This window comes from Pantherophis guttatus, chromosome 5, assembly GCF_059756535.1.
Source record: "Pantherophis guttatus breed Tessera chromosome 5, ASM5975653v1, whole genome shotgun sequence".
NCBI classification, from domain to species: domain Eukaryota; kingdom Metazoa; phylum Chordata; class Lepidosauria; order Squamata; family Colubridae; genus Pantherophis; species Pantherophis guttatus.
The window spans coordinates 2,478,085-2,497,546 of NC_142067.1; the positions used below are offsets into that span (position 1 = coordinate 2,478,085).

The 19,462-nt window shown below is 41.6% G+C and overlaps 1 pseudogene; it reads left to right on the forward strand.

The window, feature by feature from the left end:
* The first annotated feature begins 11,356 nt into the window (after positions 1 to 11,356).
* LOC148113274 (sialidase-3-like) lies at positions 11,357 to 19,097 on the forward strand (annotated as a pseudogene).
* Positions 19,098 to 19,462: the final 365 nt, after the last annotated feature.

Here is a 19,462-nt window from a genome sequence, read left to right on the forward strand (position 1 = left end):
AATTAGATACTCAGGCTTACCTGAGCATCGTGAGGTAAATCAACACAGCAGGAAGATCATGAGGTAAATTACAGAGCCCACAGAAGAAAAAGGCGGGGGGGGGGGGGGGAGGGAACCTCCCTCTCTACACCCACACAACCAATCACAGCACAGATTGCCTCATCCCTGAGCCAGCCCTCTCCAATCAATCAACCGCAGCTGTGTGTTATGGATCATTGTACAGCCCCACTTCAGCTCCAGCTACCAAATTTAAATATCTTAACATTTTCCCCTCTCTAAAGAAGAGAAGAGAAGAGAAGAGAAGAGAAAATAGAAAATAGAAAATAGAAAATAGAAAATAATAGAAAATTGAATAGATTAGAATAGAAAAGAGAATAGATTACAATAGGGAAGAATAAAGAAATAAATAAAACTTGTATTTATTAAGTAATAAAAGATGAGATAAAAATTAATGAATATGTCTTTGAACCCAGAAATTTCTCTCCCTTTTTTTTACAAATCCACCAAGCATAATAAAATGATTCTTAATATTTTCCATATTTCCAACATAATGTACCGACCGATGGTACATCGTTTTTAAAAAGTTCCCCTTATAAAATGGGAAATTTTTTTTAAGCTACATAAAATAGATCATTCACATTCTATTCCCTGGAACAGAGACTTAACCCCATCTATTTAAGCCCCACGCTAGAAAGCAGGAGACCGTGAGTTCTAGTCCTGCCTTAGGCTGGGTGAAAACTGGCTGGGTGTCTTTGGGTTAATCACCAGGCGACTGAGTTCTAGTCGCACCTTAACCATGAAAGCCACCTGGGTGGTTTTGGTCCAATCACCAGGAGACAGAGAGTTCTAGTCCTGCCTTAGACATGAAAGCTGGCTGGGTGACTGGGCCAATCACCAGGAGACAGAGAGTTCTAGTCCCGCCTAAGGCATGAAAGCTGGCTGGGTGACTGGGCCAATCACCAGGAGGCAGAGAGTTCTAGTCCTGCCTTAGACATGAAAGCTGGCTGGGTGACTGGGCCAATCACCAGGAGACAGAGAGTTCTAGTCCTGCCTTAGACATGAAAGCTGGCTGGGTGACTGGGCCAATCACCAGGAGACAGAGAGTTCTAGTCCTGCCTTAAGACATGAAAGCTGGCTGGGTGACTGGGCCAATCACCAGGAGACAGAGAGTTCTAGTCCTGCCTTAGACATGAAAGCTGGCTGGGTGACTGGGCCAATCACCAGGAGACAGAGAGTTCTAGTCCTGCCTAAGGCATGAAAGCTGGCTGAGTGACTTTAGCCAATCACCCTCTCTCAGCCCTGCCCACTTCACAGGGTTGTGGTTATAAGGAAAATAGAAGGAGGAAGGTGTGTCAGACATGTTCGCTGCCTTGGGTTATTTGTAAAAATTATAAAGGCAGGATACAAATAAAATAAAAACCAGACTCTGGATGATACTTCAACCACAAGGGAGTGAGAAACGGGCTAATAGCAAACTTGGAAGGAGAAAATAATCTTTTATAAGAGTAAAAATACCAACTTCCAACTTTAGCACCCCAGAAACCTGTTTTGCGAAGAGCCAAGGGAACTCAAAAGTGTAGGGAATGACTAGGGTGAACCTGAAGTACCAGTACACAAAGGCAGATATTAATTTTGAAACTTGGAGACATGAAACTTAATTACTGGAGTGTACTGGTGGAAAGGTATAAGCTGTTCAGAGGAAACAGACCTAACAAAGGAGGTGGAGTTGCATTATATATAAAATATCTCTACATCTCTACAGAAATCTACAAAACTGAGGATGAAAACCTTCTAGAATCCCTATGGGTCAATATAAAAGGAAAAAAGAATGACATTGTTATAGGCGTAAACTACAGGCCACCCAACCGAGCAGAAGAAATAGATGAACTTTTTGCTAATCAATTAACAAATGTAGGTAAGGGATGGGATGGGAAGGGAACGAAGAGAACGGAACAGAATGTAGAGTAGAGTAGAGTAGAGTAGAGTAGAGTAGAGTAGAGTAGAGTAGAGTAGAGAAGAATAGAATAGAATAGAATAGAATAGAATAGAATAGAATAGAATAGAATAGAATAGAATAGAATAGAATAGAATAGAACAGAACAGAACAGAATAGAATAGAATAGAATAGAATAGAATGAACCTGGAGGAGGGGCTCAGTGCTGCCCGCCCCCCAAATGTCAGTCACCCCTCTGCAAAAGTCCCACAGGCCCCCAGTCAAAATTTATTTCCAGGAATGTAAATAAGAGTTAAATTTGATTTGTTAAGTTGACCGTTCAAAGGTGCAACAGCCTTTTAAAAGAAGTGATTTATGACCAAATCTTGCCATTACAATTGTTGCAGGATCGGAATTCAGGTGTTTGGCAACCGGCGTATAGTTACGATAGTTACAGTGTCCCAGGATAAAAGAAGGAGTAGGGGGGACATGATAGCAGTCTTCCAGTATTTGAGGGGCTGCAACAAAATTGAGATTGCAGCTAAAAGGACAAGGGTTAGATTTGGAATGGTGGTCATATTTGCAAAGGGTCAGTCAAGTTATATAAAGAGGCGGTGGTGAGGCCTCTCCTCAAGAAACCTTCCCTGGACCTGGCAGTGTTGGCAAATTATCGTCCAGTCTCCAACCTTCGCTTTGTTGCGAAGGTTGTTGAGAGTGTGGTAGCGCGACAGCTCCCCCAGTACCTGGATGAATCGTCGTATCTGGATCCGTTCCAGTCGGGCTTCAGGCCTGGGTACAGCACGGAAACGGCATTGGTCGCGTTGGTTGATGATCTCTGGAGGGCTCGGGACAGGGGTTGTTCCTCTGTCCTGGTCCTATTAGACCTCTCAGTGGCTTTTGATACCATCGACCATGATATCATGCTGCACCGGCTAGAGGAGTTAGGGGTGGGGGGCACCGTCCTACGGTGGTTCTCCTCCTTTCTCTCTGACCGGTCGCAGTCCGTGTTGACAGGGGGGCAGAGGTCGACCCCAAGGCCCCTTGTATGTGGGGTACCACAAGGGTCAGTCCTCTCGCCCCTTCTGTTCAACATTTATGTGAAGCCGCTGGGTGAGATCATCCGTGGTTTCGGGGTGAAGTACCACCAGTACGCTGATGATACTCAGCTGTACATCTCCACCCCGGACCACCCCAATGATGCCCTTGAAGTGATGTCCCGGTGCCTGGAGGCCGTGCAGATCTGGATGGGGAGAAACAGACTCAGGCTCAACCCATCCAAGACCGAGTGGCTGTGGTTTCCGACATCCCGATATAGTCAGTTGGTGCCATCACTGACTATTGGGGGCGAGTCACTGGCCCCCACGGAGAGGGTTCGCAACTTGGGTGTCCTCCTGGACTCACGGCTGTCTTTAGAAGAGCACATGACGGCCGTGGCCAGGGGGACTTTTTATCAGGTCCGCCTGATTCGCCAGTTGCGTCACTTTCTGGATCGGGACTCGTTAAATATGGTCACTCATGCTCTCGTTACTTCCCGCTTGGACTACTGCAATGCTGTCTACATGGGGCTCCCCTTGAGGAGCACCCAGAGGCTCCAGCTGGTCCAGAATGCGGCCGCGCGGGTGGTTATGGGAGCGACGTGGCACTCCCATGTGACCCCCCTCCTGCGCGAGCTGCACTGGCTCCCGGTGGTCTTCCGGGTGCACTTCAAGGTTTTGGTTACCACCTTTAGAGCGCTCCATGGCATCGGACCGGGGTATCTACGAGACCGCCTTCTGCTACCAATAGCCTCTCACCGACCAGTACGCTCCCATAGAGAGGGGCTCCTCAGGGTGCCGTCGGCCAAACAGTGTCGACTGGCGGCCCCCAGGGGGAGAGCCTTCTCTGTGGGGGCACCTACCATCTGGAACGAGATCCCCCCAGAGATACGGAAGATCCCGGACCTGCGCACGTTTCGCCGTGCTCTCAAAACTTTTCTATTTCAGCAAGCTGGCCTGGCCTAACTCCCATCTTTTAAATGTTTAAATTTTTTAATTCGTGATTTTACAAATTGGGTGTTTTAATCTGTGTTTCGGCCGAAATATTTAATAATTTTAAGGGATTTTTTAATATTTGTATTATCTGTATTTTATCTTGGCTGTTCACCGCCCTGAGTCCTTCGGGAGTAGGGCGGTATAGAAATTTGATTAATAAATAAATAATAAATAAATTATATGAAAGAGATGAAAACGTGGGGCATCAGCAGAAACTTAACAATATTAGAAAAACTTTTATTGGGGACAGAGGAGAAAATGATTAAAGCAATGTATAAATTTTTTATTAGAATGCAAAATGGAGGAAGAGCGTGTTAAAGAGACAATGGTGGTATGGGCAAAGAACTTTGGGTACAATATCGGATTGGAAAAGTGGGAAAAATTTTGGGAAAGAAAGAGGAAGCTAACTCTGGCCACGTCATACAAAAAGAACCTATACAAAATGTTTTATAGGTGGCACCTACCACCAGCTAGGCTAGCCCAAATGTACAAAATTTTATCACCTAAATGCTGGAAATGTGATCAAATATCGGGCACCTATTACCACTTATGGTGGACATGTAGAAAAGCAAAAGAATCTTGGCAAAGGATTCAAATATGGTTAGAAGAAATGATAGGACAGAAAGGGGAACTCAAACAAGAACTATTTCTATTAGGAATTATAAAAGAAGATTTAAGTAAACGGTTAACGTATTTAACACTACATAACATAACAGCAGCAAGAATAGTTTATGCCCAACAATGGAAGAGTGAAAACATACCGAAAGAATGGGAAATAATAAAGAAAGTATTTGAATGTGCAGAATGAGATAGACTGACGTTAAAACTGAAAAATAAAAGAGAGGCAGAATACTATGAGATTTGGAATAAATTTTACCAATGGTTACACTTAAGGAATGGAAGTCGAAACAGATAAGAACAAGGATGTATAGATCGAAACAAGATGCAATATATCTAATTGTTGCGCTATTTTCAGGATCAGACTCAATAAATTGTTCAAGAATTAAGAGTTCAAATATATCTCTCTTTATTTACATAAGGCATTCTATATTCACAGATAGAAGCACAGAATGAACGTATGCAGCTCCTTATATATACAATGGGTGGAACTAATTATGGGAGTGGTAAAGTATGAATACATTAAGAAGTGAAGAATAAGTTAACCCCTGACACACTGTTCATATATTATTTACATAATGGAGAATAAGGCATTTACTTGTGACAAATCCCCCTCTAAATGCCGATTCGATATATTACAACAATTACATTCAGATTCAGAACAATATAATACATGTAACTTAGAAGTCAGGTATTTATGTTGCTTAGATGGCAAAGGCTTTGTTAATATATCAGCTATTTGCTCCGATGTTTCGCAATGAACTGCTTTGATAAATCCATCCTGAGACAACTGTCTCACGTGTTTAAATTTTATATCTATATGCCTAGATCTTTGTCCAATGGCATCAGATCTAGATATTTCGATAGCAGCTTTGTTATCTTCATGCATGATAAAAGGCAAAATGGGTTTTTTCCAAATGTCAGAGAGTAAATCATTGAACCATACAAGGTTATTAGCTGCCTTAGATAGACAAACATATTCTGCCTCTGTCGTTGAAGTGGCTACTAGATCTTGTTTGCCAGTATACCAGTAAACTGGACAACCGTTAAGGAAAAATAAATAACCAGATGTGCTTTTTCTACATGAGGTATCTCCAGCCCAATCCGCATCGGCATAACATGTGAGGATGGGCTCTTTGACATTTTTAGGTTCCAACAATAAACAGAAGTCTAAACTATTTTTCAAGTATCTTAATATCCTTTTGACAGCTTCCCAATGGTATAGTGATGGTTTGCTAACGTGTCTGGACAATAAATTGAGAGGCAAAGCAATATCAGGTCTAGTCCAATTGGAGATGTAAAGAAGTGAACCTATGACAGACCTGTCAAATGTATTGTCTTTGAATTCAGGAGATGATTCTTCTGTATTCTTCAAAAAATCAATTTGCATGGGAGTGTCACATGGCTTAGCGTTACTTAAGTTACATTTATTCAAGAGCTCTATGATTTTGTCCCTTTGAGAGAGTTTAAATCCTCTTCTGGTTTTACTGATTTGAACACCAAGATACTTATTTACTTTACCCAAAGATTTCAATGAAAAATGTTCATTCAGTTTTGTTACAAATGCATCTTTCCTTTCTTTATGTTTACCTATGTATAAAATGTCATCCACATAGATTAGTACAAATGCTAGAGAATTATTATCTTTTTTAACAAAGAAGCAATTGTCAGCAGTAGTGGCATTGAAATTCATAGTTTTGAGAACTTTTACTAAACAATCATACCATTGTTTACCAGATTGTTTCAGCCCGTATAAACTTTTATTTAATAACCAAATCTCATTTTTGTTTGTGTATTGACTGTGGGGTGCTCTTACATATATTTCCTTATCTAACTTTGCGTGTAGGTATGCAGTCTGTATGTCGTATTGAAATACATCGAGGTTGAGTGCAGATGCTATAACCAGAGCTGTTTTGACACTCTCTGTTCTTACTGTGGGGGAGTATGTGTCTGTATAATCCTCGGGATATTTCTGTGCATAACCTTGTGCAACTAATCTAGCTTTGTATAGAGTATTGCCTCCTTCTAAATTCTTAATTTTATATATCCACCTAGTGCCAATGATAGTTTTGTCCTTTGGTGCAACTGTAGGGGTGAACACATTTAGCCCTCGTAAACTATCCATCTCTTTAGTCATGGCTGCTTCCCATTTTATCTTTTCTTCAGGAGGAAGCTTTAACACTTCCTCATATGTGTTAGGTATTGATGATTCTCCATCCATATACATTACATAATCTTTGTATTTATTTGGCATTTGATTTCTGCTACTTCTGGTTGTTTTTTCTGGTTTACTATCATTGTCATGTAAATATCTTGCTTCTTTTTTAGTTAATGAATCTGTCTTTATTTTATGTTGACTTTCTAGGTCTGGGACTAGTTTTGAGCTTTGTAGATTTACATACTGAGCATTCCAAATAGTTTTCACAATTTTTTATTTTGACACCTTCTGCATGTTCAGTCATCTTTTGTACTACAGGAAAACTGGCATGTCCTAATTTCCTATGTAAGACATGAGCACACTCATCATGAATTGGTTTACCTATCTTAGGTTTTTTTTCATTGAGTGTATCTTTGTGATTATGGGTTACCTCACGTTCTTCATTGTCATTAAGTAAGGTAGACCTCCTTTGGTTATTACTGTACCTATGTTTATTTTGTTTTTTTCTAATGTTGCTTTTCTTTTGAGAACACAATGTTAATGTCAGAATCTCTGCTTAGTTTTATGGCACTAAGTATATTATGAGGAATTTCAGGTATTAGTAATACCCCCTCTATTTTTCCTAAGCCAGGTAAGATTACATTCCCTCTACCTATAACTTGAACCTTTTCTTGGTTAGCCACTTTGATTACAAATTTATCTTCTACAAATGAAGATAATATGTTTTTATTATTAGTAGTGTGATTAGTTGCTCCAGAATCAATAAGCCAATTATTGTTCTCTGGTTGTGGTGTGTTAATGTTGTCATGTTTGTTTAGCCCATTCAGTGAGCCAGATTTTCTATCCTTTGAGTTATCTCTGCCCCCTCTATGTTCTCTATAGTTGGGTGGACTTCTATACCTAAGTCTATCATTGGAAGACGGTCTGTTGTTGTACCTATTTCTATATTCTGACCTATGTCTTTCTTTTTGAATTTTGGGACAATCCCTCCTATTATGTTCTTTAGATCCACACAATTGTGGCACCTAAATGTTTCATGATATCTTTCTTGAAATGCTACCCTTTTATATTGTTTGTGTTCTATTTGGTTGTTATAACGACTTCTCCTTGAATTGTCTTCAGCTATTAACTTATTGGATAGGCTTTCTATAGATTGATTGTGTCTAAGTGTGACATATAATTATCCCATGATGGGTCAAGCAAATTGATGATAACACTTTTCATCGTTTGATCTGAAATCACCTCCCCCCTTAAATGCAGTTCTGCTCTAATCTTGTTTAAAGATATTAAATGTTCACTTATGGTAACCCCTGGCTTTATCCTAGAAGAGAAGAAATCTTTAGACATTCTTGTGGTAGTGGCTACGCTTTCACTGTGAAACAAATTAAACATGCATTGAATAATTTCTGAGACAGTCAGATTTTGCTTAATACTGTGATACATGGCAGGGGACACACTGGAAATTAATAGGAAAAATGCTCTATGATGTAAGCAATCTAACTTTAGAGTCCAAGGTCTTTTTGGGGGGTTGGTAATAAAAAACATTAAGTTTTCTTTCATAAAGACAACCTGGAGCTGCTGATACCATTCTTGCAAATTAATGCCATCTATTCTCAGCTTTGGGAAGTCACTGGGTAAATTCCCAACATTGTTGGGTCCATTACTTATAACCAGGGGTAGTCCGTGGTCTTGCAAATGTCGAAAATTGCAAAACAGCGTGGGAATGCTCGCAACGAGTCTGCGTGGTTCTCTCTGCATCTCATGACTTCCTGGGTTGTCTGCGTAGTCCCGCGCATGCGCGTTGCTCATTTCGTTCCTGTAGTCATCGTGAGAGGTTCTCGCTGCTGCAGCTCCCTCGCTTCGTTCTTCTTCCGATGAATCAGTCTCCGGCTCGATCTTGGGAGTCCTGGTGATGGCGGGCGCTCGTCCTCTTTTGCTGAAGGCGCTGGTTCTTGGATCAGTCTGCGGTGTGGGGTGATATCTGCAGGGCTCTCTGGGTTCAGGTGTCGGTGCTTTCGCCGTCTGGATAGGAGCGGTTAGATTTTGAGGCGTTGGCTCGCTTGCTTGCCTTTTGGTTGATTTTTTAGTAATCTTCAGTTTCGGCCCAAATGCAGCAAAAAGCGTTTTCATTGCTGATTTTATTTGTGTGTCTATCGAATCTTCTTCATTCTCTGTGTCTGATTCTTCTGAGGTATATACCTTTTCTTTTTCATTTTTCGTATCGAGTAAGGCTTTTCGCGCCAGACATTTTGAATCCTGCTTTCTGATTGGCTCTGCTTCACTCATCTTGGGAGTCTGTTGAAACCAAGATGGCTGCCATTCAAAATTTTGCGCGGGATTGTTGGTTTTCTTCTTCGCTGCATTTTTATCTGTAAGCATATCACTTACTATTTTTGAGTCTTTTGGTTTTTCAGTAGCGATGTGCTTCTCTCTCGCTGCTCCGTTGTTTTTTAGTATATCTTGAAGGTCCGCGACAAGACTTTCATCGCTCTTTTGGCTCTTTAGGAGTTTTAGTATCTCTGACCTGAGTTCGTTGTATTCTATTTCGTTTTCTTCTTGGTCATCATCTTCATTTATTATTTCTTTGTCTTCTGTGGTGTATTCTTCAGATTCTCTCAAAATTGCATTTGTGGACTCATCTATTATTTCTTGATCCGCTTCCATTTCTTTGCTGTATGCCCTGGTGTTGGGCCTATCTCTTTTAGACATGTTTAAGTTTTTATTGAGTCAATTCAACCATCCTCTGCTACCAGATTGTTGCGCTATTTTCAGGATCAGACTCAATAAATTGTTCAAGAATTAAGAGTTCAAATATATCTCTCTTTATTTACATAAGGCATTCTATATTCACTGAATATTCACAGATAGAAGCACAGAATGAACGTATGCAGCTCCTTATATATACAATGGGTGGAACTAATTATGGGAGTGGTAAAGTATGAATACATTAAGAAGTGAAGAATAAGTTAACCCCTGACATACTGTTCATATATTATTTACATAATGGAGAATAAGGCATTTACTTGTGACACTAATAAAGTAAATCTGTAAACATGTAAAAGACGTTAAGCATGTGTATAGAATTAGTAAGTAGTAATGTATATTGAAGATATAAGAAACTTATGCTATATTTTGTATGGCAGAGAGATCGCCAAGATGGTTCCATCATGTCCAACCTTTGTTTTAACAATAAAGGTTTATTTAAAAAAGTCATTTTCCAAAGCACCAGAAGGCAAGACAAGAAGCAACGGATGGAAACTAATCAAAGAGAGAAGCCACCTGGAATTAAGGAGAAATTTCCTAATAGTGAGGACAATTTTTTTTTAAAAAATTATTTATATGCCACCCTTCTCCGGAGACTCAGGGCGGCTTACAATGCATTAAGCAATAGCCTTCATACTTTTGTATATTTATATAAAGTCAGCTTATTGCCCCCACAAACTGGGTCTTCATTTTACCTATTTAGAAAGGATGGAAGGCTGAGTCAACCTTGAGCCTGGTGAGATTTGAACTTACAGTAATTGCAGACAGCTGGTGTTAATGACAATGCTATCAGTCTGCTGAGCCACCAGGCCCAATTAACCAGTGGAACAGCTTGCCTCTGGAAGTTGTGAGTGTGCCAACACTGGCAGTTTTTGAGAAGAAACTGGACAGCCACCTGTCTGAAATGGTAGAGGGCCTTCCTGCTTGAGCTGAGGGTTGGACTAGAAGACCTCCAAGGTCCCTTCCAACTCTATTCCGATTGTCATTTGCACCAGCCTGCTTCTGACAAGCAAAGTCAATTGAGGAAGCCAGATTCACTTAATGACTGTGTGATTCAGTTAAGGACTGCAGTGATTTGCTTAACAATCAATGCAAAAAAAAAAGTAAAATTGGACATGACACACTCAACTGTCTCACTTAGCAAGAGTACAAAATTTGGGTTGAGTTGGGAACGACCTTGGAGGTCTTCTAGTCCAGCCCCGTCCTCAATCAGAAGTCCATATATCATTCTAAACAAATGGTTGTCTTTCCACAACTTCTGAAGACAGCTGATTAATTCTGCTCTCTGCCAGGAAATTTCTCCTTATTTCTAGCTTGCTTCTCACCTTAATTAATTTCCAGCCATTGCTTCTCCTCCTGCCTTCAGGTGCTTTGGAGAATAGGTGGGGAAAAAACCCCTCTCTTCTTTGGGGGAGCCCCTCAGCTATTGGAAGAGTGCTATCATGCCCCCCCCCCAATCCTTCTCTTCCTTAGGCTACGCATACCCAGCCTAGGAGAGCTCCGTCTAAATGCCTGCCCTCAACGCAGATCAGTTGCATTGACTGGGGTCCCCAAGACACGACAGCATCCTCCGTTCCCTTTTCTCTTGAACCCGCGTCCGCAGCGCCCTTCCTCGGATGCACCTGTGCGTGTCCATGCGTCGACCCGGGGCATCCCGTGCGGGATGTGCTCCTCTTGAAGCGCGCCGCGGCTCGGTTGCAAAACCCGAGGCATTTCAATGAAAGGAAGTAGTTGCTGCCGTGGACTGTCCACGAGCAGTGACCGGCGCTGCGTCCGGATTTCTGCCCCTGCGCCCACCCACCCATCCCCCGCCCCGGCTTTGCTTTCTTTTTTTCAACCTCAAACCATTTGGCGATGCGCTGCGAGATGAGGCTGGCGCCCGCGGGCGCCCGAGCGGCCTCCATCCCTCCCCTTCCCGGTAATTCCGCGGTTGCTGGGCCCGCAAGGTGAGGCCCCGTGGGAGTCCCACGTCAAACCGGCTGAGCAGGGCCGGCGAGGGCGGAGCTGCGGAGCGGAGAAGGAGGACGAGAAGACCGGGACGCTTCCTGGTTGCCGATCCACGCGCGGAGCGCTTGCAGGCAGGGGCGCGAATCCGCAGCGCTGTGAGTGGGGTTGGGGGGCGCGGAAGGAGTGGGGGAAATCCCCGGGACAGAGGAAGGAACAGTCCTGGAGGAGGGGGAGTCTTGGGGAGGGGTAATGGGGAGTCGAGGGGGGAAAGGAGCCTTTTTTTTTTTTTTTTTTTTTAATTTGATTTATATGCCGCCCTTCTCCGGAGACTCAGGGCGGCTTACAGTGGGTTAAGCAATAGCCTTCATCCTTTTTGTATATTTATACAAAGTCAGCTTATTGCTCCCACAATCTGGGTCCTCATTTCACCTACCTTAGAAAGGATGGAAGGCTGAGTCAACCTTGAGCCTTGGAGAGATTCGAACCAGCAGAAATTGCAGGCAGCTGTGTTAATAGCTGTGTTAATAACAGGGTGCATTAAACCACTGTACTATCAAGGCTCTTGATAGCACAGTGGTCTAAGCACCCTGTCATTAACATAGCTGCCTGCAATTACTGCTGGTTCGAATCTCTCCAAGGCTCAAGGTCGACTCAGCCTGACTACAATACTGACTACAAATTATTCATGGGTATAATGGCAGAAAGAATGAAAAAGATTTTAAATAATTGGATATACAAAGACCAGAACGGATTTTTACCGGGGAGACAAATTAGGGATAATTTGAGAATCGTGCTAGATACATTAGAGTATTATGAAGAACACCCCGGAAAACAGATGGCTCTGATCTTTGTCGATGCTCAAAAAGCATTTGACAATCTAAACTGGAAATTTATGATTAAACAAATTGAGATTATGAAATTCGGAACAAATTTTGAAATGATGATTAAATCTATTTATAATAACCAAAAGGCGAGCATCCTGGTGAATGGGGATAGGACCAAAACATTCCAAATTAGTAAGGGAGTAAGGCAAGGTTGTCCCCTATCCCCCTTATTGTTTATTTTGGCCCTAGAAGTTCTTCTCCGGAAAATTAGAACTAACGAGGAAATAAAAGGATTGAAGATTAGGAAGGAGACCTACAAGACGCAAGCATTTGCGGACGACGTAGCTCTAATCCTTGAAGACCCCATAGAATCAGGACCTAAAGTATTAGAGGAATTAAGTAAATATGGAGAGGTGGCAGGCTTTATACTGAACAAAACTAAAACCAAAGTATTGATCAAGAACACAACCGAGAGCCAGAAAAACGAGATAGAAGAAGTATTAGGATTACAGGTTGCCAAAAAAATTAAATACCTAGGAATTTGGATTACATCAAGATGTTCGACCCTGAAAGATGACAATTATATTCCCTTAATTAGAAAAATGAAACAAGACCTAGATAGCTGGAAAAAAATAAGATTATCACTCTTGGGCAAGATAGCCACAATTAAGATGAACATCCTCCCCAGAATATTATTCTTATTCCAAAATATACCGATAAATTTAGATAAAAATTTTTTTTTAGAATTAGACAAAATCATCAGGGAATTTATATGGGAGGGGAAAAAATCGAGATTTTCCACTAAAATTTTAAGGGGCAAAAGAGATATAGGCGGATTTGGACTCCCGGATTGGGAAACATACTACAGGGCAGCTAAGCTAGTTTGGTTAAGAGACTGGATCACCCTGGAAAATGAGAGGATTCTCACTTTAGAAGGCCATGACTTGCAAAAAGGCTGGCATGCCCACATTTGGGACACGGAGAAGAAAAGGAAGACACATTTCCATAGACATAAAATTAGAGACTCCCTGATACAAACATGGACTCAGATTAGGCAGAAATATTACAAAAAAATTCCAAATTGGCTCTCAACGATGGAGGCCCTAACCCACCCAAATAGGTGGGAGAGGGAGAAAATGGGCAGATATAAAGATATTTTGGACGAAGGAGGGAGGCTTAAGCCAAATGACACCTTACGAGAGCAAGGAATAATTTTAGATTGGTGGACCTACTCACAAGTAAAATCCAGATATCAGAGAGACAAAGAACAATACGGTTTAGAACTTGGACCAAATGGATTGGATAAAGTCCTGATGGGAACAAATAAAAAGATTCTGGCAAAACTATACAATTATCTATTAGGCGACGATAAGTTCGAAGATGTCACAAAGAACCAAATAATTGCATGGGAGAAAAATATAGGACGCGATATAAATTTTGGGGAATGGGAGGAGGCATGGAACAGAAATCTTAAACTCACTAGAGCGGTGGCATATAAGGAAAACCATTACAAAATGTTGCATAGATGGTACCTAGCCCCAGCCAGACTTGCAAAAATATATCCCAATATACATCCCAACTGTTGGAAATGTGGCCATGGTCAAGGCACCTTCTTTCACATGTGGTGGACATGCCCTGAAGCGAAAGGATACTGGAGTAAAATTAGGAGGTGGTTACAAGAAATAATTGACGAAGATATTGAACTAACACCAGAGATTTTCCTCCTGGGAATAATAAAGAAGTCATATAGAAAGGAAATGACACATTTAATGATCCACATAATTACAGCCGCTAGATTGGCATACGCACAGTACTGGAAAGAGAAAACTCAACCACCAGAAGAGCTTACAATTAAGAAAATACTCGAGTGCGCAGAGATGACTAAATTAACTTATGAATTAAATGATGAGAAGTCAGTTTACTATATGGTATGGGAAAGGTGGTACAAGTGGTTGCATGACAAAATGAAAGAAAGATCTAAAGGTGTGTTAAATATTGGTTAAAAGTGAGTTGAAATGTCACCAAGTACTATTTATGTAAATAGTTAAAACACTGCACATCCGATACAAATTGAAAGTGTTATTATACTTATGTGTTTTATGTTTCTGTTTGAATGTTTGTTTTTCCTTTTTCTCTTTTTTTTTATTTTTTTTTTAATTTTTTCTGTTTTGTAAAAAACCTCAATAAAGTTTCTATAAAAAAAAAAGAATGATTTGAGGGCTGGAGGCTAAAACATACGAAGAACAATTACAGGAATTGGGTATGTCTAGTCTAATGAAAAGAAGGACTAGGGGTCACATGCTAGCAGCCTTCCGATAATTGAGGGGCTCCTACAAAAACAAAGGTGGTCAAACTATTTTCCAAAGCACCAAAAGGCAAGACAGGAAACAATGGATGGAAACTAACCAAGGAGAAAAGCAACCTAGAACTAAGGAGAAATTTCCTAATGGTGAGAACAATCAACCAATGGAATAACTCGCCTTCAGATGTTGTGGGTGTCCCATCACTGAAGGCTTTCAAAAAGCGACTGGACAACTACCGTGTTTCCCCGAAAATAAGACCTATTTTTTTTTTTGCACACTGAAATAAGTACTTGGCTTATTTCGGGGGCGGTCTTATTATTTTGGGGCGCATGGAACAAGACGGGGCTCCTCTTGCCATCGTATCTGATTTCCAGCTCTGTCTCCCTAACCCAACCAGATGAAATGGTGGGGACTCGCTGCGCATGTGCTTAAATATTTTGGGGAGGCCTTATTTTCAGGGGAGGGCTTATTTTGGGGGAACGCCTTATTTTCAGAGAAGGGTTTATTTTCAGGGGAGGGCTTATTATCCAGGGAGGTCTTATTTTAGGGTAAACACAATATTTGTTTGAAATTATATAGGGTCTCCTGTTCGAGGGCTGGACTAGAAGACCTCCAAGGTCCCTTCTAACAGCTGATCGTCACACATGCATGCATGATAGAAACGCAAAAGACAAACAGGCAAGGCTGCATGTGCCAGGCAACATGGTTTCGCGTGCCACTTTGGGCATCCGTCCAGGGATGAAATGCTACCCGTTTGCTCCAGTTCAGCAGGAAATCCTGCTTTCTAGCAAAGCTAAATTGTACGGCACAGCTGATCCCCCCCATCGCTGATCTTCTTATCTTCCCAAAGTTCACCATCACAGTTCTATATTCTGTATATACAAAGCATGGTTTATGGCTTAGTGTTGTGCATGAATTAGAACACTGTGGCTTGTATACAAACCAATATATAGCTTAGTGGGCTGCATGAAGTAGAACCCTGGGGTGCTGCATAACTGGCTTAAAACAAAACATGGTTTATTGCAAAATAAGCGATGCAATAGCTGAAATAAGTCCCCAGCCTCTTCTTTCTTTTCACCAAAGAAAGCCGACATGATTTGCCAGGCTCTGATGCACAGTTTCACATCTGACCATTTCATATCTTTTCTCTAGTGGGGCCCCCTGCAGATTCTGGAGACCGCCGCCCTACCCGAATATCGCACCATGAGTCCGTGTCCAGTGTACGATGCAAAGAAAAGCACAATTTTCTTGTTCTTCATCTGTGTTCTCGATCACATCAGCAACAAACACCAGATCCAGACGAGCAAAAATGTCACCAGGCTGGGCTACATCTTCAGCAAAGATGGTGGACGCACCTGGAGCCCAATGACGGACTTGACCAAACAGGTGATTGGAAAAGATGTGAACAACTGGGCTGCGTTTGCTGTAGGACTGGGCCACGGAGTGCAGCTGAGCTCTGGGCGGCTAGTTGTCCCAGCCTACGCTTGCTACATCCACACACGTCTCTTTGGACACCCACTCTACTGTGGCACCAAACCTCACTCCTTCACTTTCTACAGCGATGACGGCGGGAAGATGTGGCGGAAGGGCCACCTTCTCCGAAAATCATTGCAGGCGTCGGAGTGCCAAATGGCAGAGTTGGTGGACCGGAATAATAGCCTGGTGTTATACTGTAACGCCTGAAGCCATGACCGATACTGTCTTGAGGTCTTCAGCAAAGATGGTGGATGCCTCTTTGAAGCCCGCTTCCGATCTCGGAATCTGCAGGAACCACCCCATGCTTGTCAGGGTAGCGTGGTGAGTTTTCCTTCACCACAACTGGGGTCTGAGTCTTCTTTAGCCTCCTCAAAGACCCCCGAATTGTGGCTGATCTTCTCCCATCCCACTAGCCGAAAGACACGTGCAGATCTGGGCATCTACTTGAACCCCTGTCCGTTGAAGGAAAATTCCTGGAAGACACCCTGGATCTTGAACACAGGACCCAGTGGCTACTCAGATCTGGCTGTGTGCACAGGGGAAGATCCTCTCTTTTTTGGCTGCTTGTTCGAATGTGGAGTATCGACGTCCTACGAAGAGATCGCCTTCCAGTTGTTCAGTGGTGCAAAACTCCTGAAAACTCAGAACGCATCCTCTGCAGGAAAGAATTAACTTCCTACAAGCCGGGCCCACATCTCTGGGGCTCATCAGCCTCAGAGAAGGATTAAATCACAGACTTTTTATACATAATTTTTATGGAAGATATTTTTAACAGAGTTTAAAAAAACATAATAGATACCTATCCAGTGAAAGGAAACTAAAGGCAATAAAGAAAAAGAGTAAATAGTGAAAAAAGAAAGCATGAAAAAAATAGAATTATATAGAAATATAGATTATATAATGCATAATACAAACTGAAAGGAAACTAAAGGCAAGAAAGAAAAAGAGTAAAAAAAAAAAGAAAATATGAACAAAATAGAATTATATACCGTGTTTCCCCAAAAATAAGACAGGGTCTTATTTTCTACTGACCCGAGTGGCAGTGATGCGTCCAGCTCACCAAATCTGGTATGCTGATCTCGGGCGGCAGCAGCTCTGACCTGATCCTCTCTGGCAATGCTGTGGGCAAGAACCGGCCACGCCAATCCTGCTTCATGGCTGCGCAGACAGCCCGCACCGGCCACTGCTCGGAGCTCTGGCGCCGGTAACCCTCCCCCCAGGTCCACAGGGCTAGGGCTGGCAAGAATTTGTTTGCGTCCGCTCTTTGCGGCCACCACTAAGGGACGTGCAAGCTACGGTTTGCAGGAGCGGCTTCCATGAGGCTGTTCTGAGTGGATGGCAGGTACGCGTGGGGCATGTTCCCCCACTGTTCACCCCCCCGTCTCGCCTCCTCACCTCATGCTGTTTGCACAGCAGCTGCGCATGCGTATAAATTTGGGGGGGGGGTATTTTTGGGAGGGCTTATAGCACTGCACTCAAAAGCCCAATTGGGCTTATTATCGGGACATGTCTTATTTTCGGGGAAACACGATAGAAATATAGATTATATGAAGCATAATACAAAATGAAAGGAATTCTAAAGGCAATAAAGAAAAAGAGTAAATAGTGAAAAAAGAAAGTATGGACAAAATAGAATTATATAAAATTATATAGATTATATAAAACATGATACAAACTGAAATGAAACCAAAGGCAATAAAGAAAATGAGTAGTGAAAAAAGAAAATATGAAAAAAATAGAATTATATAGAAATATAGATTCTATTTCTTCTGATCTTCTTAATGGTGTAGATGCATGTAGATTTTTTTGTTAGAGATTTGCCCAGCTGGTGTCCAAATGAAGTCAGAGGCGCTGAGACGAATATGTAGTTAATATGTAGTTTTATATAAATAATTATATTTTATAACTATGTATACAGCAAACTAGGCTAACAGGAGCATCGTGAGGTAAATCAACCCAGCGGGAAGATCATGAGGTAAAGAGAGCAAACAGAAGAAAAAAAGGCGGGAAAAAAGGGAATCTCCCCTTCCACACCCTCAGCAACCAATCACAGCACAGATTGCCCAACACAGAAGCCAGCCCTCTCCAATCAATCAACCACAGCTGTGTGTTCTGTCTCATTGTACAACCCCCCCCCAGCTACCAAATTTAAATATCTTAACATTTTCCCCTCTCTAAAGAATAGGAATGGACTGGAAAATAGAAAATAGAATAGATTACAATAGAGAAGAATATAGAATAGAAAATAGAATAGAATAGAATAGAATAGAATAGAATAGAATAGAATAGAATAGAATAGAATAGAATAGAATAGAATAGAATAGAATAGAGAGTTGGAAGGGACCTTGGAGGTCTTCTAGTCTAACCCTCTGCTCAAGCAGAAGATACTAACTATGCCATACCAGACAAATGACTCTTCTTGAAACCTCCAGTGATGGAGCATTTGCAATTTCTGGTGGCAGGCTGTTCCACTGATTAATTGTTCTAAGGCTGTCAGGAAATTTCTCCTGAATTCCAGGTTGCTTCTCTCCTTGAATAGTTTCCATCCATTGTTTCTTGTCCTGCCTTCAGGTGCTTTGGAGAATAGCTTGACTCCCTCCTCTTCTTCAAATACTGGAAGACTGCTATCATGTCACCCCTAGTCCTTTTCATTAAAGTTACATCATAATTTCCTTCTTTCCACCTTTTCTAATCTTCCAAAACCTTTAAGCATAAGCTCACTTCTTTTCTGTTTTTGAGCAAAAAATCCACGAGAGGTTTGCAGCCACTGATAAATGTAGTTATTGATCTTTCTCTAAATTAATTTTGCCACCTCTGCTAGTTCTGCCAGCCGTTCCTCCATCCTGGAAATTTTGAATCTTTCCATTTTTGCACATATTAATAATCTCACAGCAATAATCATATTATAATAATCTTCTTTGATTCCTTTTTAATCGGCTGTCCATTACTCCCAGCAGGAAAATAATCTCATTTCAATCTTTAAAACTCTGTATTTATAAATAAAAACCTAATGAATATCTAATGAATAAATGAATATGACTTTGAACTCAGAATTTTCTGGCTGTTTTGACAAATCCACCAGGCATAATTAAATGACTTTTAATATTGTCCATATTTTGAACATAAATTTGAAGTAGCTTTATACATTCTAGACAATTGTTCTGCAGTCACAGACCAGCCATACATCATTTTGTAAAAAATTCCCTCTTTAGGTTTTAACATCATATAAATTGATTTTTAAATCTGGGTAAAATAAATCACTCTCTTTCTATTCCCAGGAATAGGAATTGAACCCTGATTTTAAGGCTAGAAAGCCGGAGACCATGAGTTCAAGTCCTGCCTTAGCCATGAAAGTCAGCTGGCTGACTTTGGGGCCAATCATTCTCTCTCAGCCCAACCCACCTCCCCAC